Source organism: Castor canadensis, chromosome 11 (genome assembly GCF_047511655.1).
Source record: "Castor canadensis chromosome 11, mCasCan1.hap1v2, whole genome shotgun sequence".
NCBI classification, from domain to species: Eukaryota; Metazoa; Chordata; class Mammalia; order Rodentia; family Castoridae; genus Castor; species Castor canadensis.
This window is the reverse complement of record NC_133396.1, coordinates 82,434,341-82,437,066: the sequence shown is the minus strand read 5'-3', so window position 1 is coordinate 82,437,066 and position 2,726 is coordinate 82,434,341. Positions and strand designations below refer to the sequence as shown.

The following is a 2,726-nucleotide window of genomic DNA, read 5'->3' as shown; positions in this document are numbered from 1 at the left end:
CTACAGCTTGATTCATACTTCCTATCCATTTTGCTCTGGTTATTTTAGAGCGGGGGTCTCATGAACTATTTGTCCGGCTGGTCTCAAACCATGATTCTCCCAATCTCAGCCTCTGATTACAGGCTCAAACCAATGGCTCCCAGCTGCGGTCTGGATCTTGAACTCAGGCAGTCTGCTGCAGAGTTAGTACTCATCACGCTGTGCTCCTTTGCATGCGTACCATGCATATTTGCTTGTATATTTGTGATGGTTCATCTTCGTCACTAACTTGATTGGATTTAGAGGCGCCTAGGAAATTTGTAAAAGCACACCTCTGAGTGTGTCAGCAAGGGTATTTCCAGAGCATTAACTAAGTGAGGGAAGGACCATCCCATAGACTGTGGGTGATGGAATAAAAGGGAAGGAGAAGGCCCTCTAGCATAGGCATCTCTTTCTGCTTCCTGGCTATCATGAGGTGAGCTGCTCTGCTCCACCATGCCACCACACGACAATGGACTGAAACCTCTGAAAGCATGAGCAAAACAGATCCTTCCTTCCTTTGCTTCACTCAGCAATGAAAAGTCTCACTAACACAGTATATATAAACTGTCTCTGAGTGGCTCAGGGAAAGGCATGAGAGGGGTATTTCATTTTGTGCCTTTTGACTCTTGGACTGTATTTTAACAAATTTAAAACAAAGCAAGACCCAACGTGGATACCCTGGGAGGTCACTCTCACAGGGTTCTGCCCCATGATGTACAGTCCCTTTCCACAGTGTTGGAGAAAAAGCCGGGCCTTGAGTCTGCGCCTGCATATTCCTACAACTTCTCAGAGTCCTTTAGCTGGTGACTGAGGAGACAAACCATGCAGGAAACAAGTGAAAAAAAAGAAAGAAAGAAAAAAAAAAAAAAAACAACAAAGCAAGAAATTTACGATGGGCAGCAGGGGTCAGAGGAGGAGGAGGGGGATAAATTGCATAGGACCTAGGTTTCCTGAGGCAGTTGTAGAATTCCAGCCTCGACACCAAAGGCTGAGGGTGTCTGCCTGCCACACTGGGTAGGCCACAAACTCGCACCAGTCGAGGGGCTCTTGAAAGAGTGGTGGGTGTAGGTGAGCAGGAGATGCCCAGGTTCTGCCTACTGGAGGACTGGGCCAGTCCACCCTGCCTCATGTTGACTCTGGGGCCCAGGATCAAGGCTGGGCCACTCATGTGAACTGCGGCCTCTGTTGTGAACTGAGGTATGTCCTGTCTCCCCATGAGGTCCCCCCACTCCAAGCTACCAGCACCACTTGCCCAGGCTTGCTGGATGCCCCTCAGGACAGTGGAATGGGGCAGGGTCTGTTTTGGGAGGTGTGGAGAGCTGGTTTCTGCACAAGGGAAGTGCTCTGGGAGTGGAGGCGGTGCTGTGCAGAGGAGCAGCGTTAAAGCACTTGGACTTGACTTCAGCTCTGGATCAGCAGCCTACACAGTGTGCTGGGAGAAGTGCTGTGGGGCCAGGGAGCTCTTGTGTTTCCCTCCCCCACATGCGCACCGGAGGCAGTCTCCTTTCTCTTCCCTTCCCTTTCTTTGCTTGCCCAGGCACAGCCTTGCTCTGCTGTGTGATGAGTTGTTGTCAGATGTCCCCTGCGGCTGTGAAGGAGCCAGAATGCCTGCTGCAACCATACCACCCTCCAACCTCACCAGCCACAGCAGCCACAAAGCACAAAGCAGCCACAACGGTGACAACCGCATGTGATCGTACGAGCACAACCGCACACATACCAGCAGCAACCACAACACCACCCAGCTGCATACCTGCAGTCCCCCTGCAGCAGCCGCAGCTCACCTGCCATTCGCCCAATGCTCTTGTGTTGTCACTAGGCCCTGAGTGGGAGTCCCCAAGTCCTCCTGCTACAGATCAACAGAGGGTCAGTGTGGCAGGGAGGCTGGGCAGTTCCTGAGGATCTTAAGGCAGGAGTGGGTGGGGCTGGAATTCCCAGGTGAACAGGGCTCAGAACAGTCCTTCGCTGCTGAGGGAAGATGTAGCTTTTGAGGACTTCATGTCAGTTGGCTGGAAGTCTTGAGGCCCAGGCTTCGTTCTTATTTTCCTTTTCCAGAGATGCTTAAGCTCCTTCCCTCTGAGAGTAAAGGGCTCCTCATGTGAGAAGGATGGGGAGTTGGCCACGGCACCCAGTTAGAGAGTAGGCCCAGGTCTTGAGAAAGTCACTTTCCCACAGGGGTGAGAGCAGCAGTGGTCAGTATGGCCTGCAGAGGTCTCCACCACCATGGTGGTGACCATTGCTCCATGTGGTCAAGCTGTTTACCTGTGCATCCATTCCACTGCCCTGGGAGCCCCAGGAAGGCTACCCTGTCATTTCAACTTTGTTCTTCTGTGCTAACACAGGGCCTGGTGTTCAGCCACGTGTGGTTCCAGGGGATGTTTGAGCAGCAATCACCAGCAAGCTGGCCTTGGACTGCTCCAGCTCAGTGGCAGGCAGTTCCTCGTGGTCAGCTTTCTCTCCTGGGCTGTTGAGGCAGCCACATCTGGCACAGGGACAAGCCCAGTGATAAATGGCATGGTCATGTCCAGGATGACCTGCCAGGGCCCAGGATGGAATGAAGGGGGAAGAGAAAAGAAGGCAAGCAGACACGGCAAATTGTTTATGCTCTTGGAGAGCTGTGAGGACCTAGATGATGAGCTCAGGGCACCTAGAAAGGGTGGGGACATAGCAGAAGGTCACAAAAGAGGACAGGAGGAAGTTGGTTG

General features: G+C 52.6%; 1 pseudogene; it reads left to right on the top strand.

The window, feature by feature from the left end:
- The first annotated feature begins 685 nt into the window (after positions 1 to 685).
- On the top strand, positions 686 to 858 carry LOC141414377 (small nucleolar RNA SNORA73 family; annotated as a pseudogene).
- Positions 859 to 2,726: the final 1,868 nt, after the last annotated feature.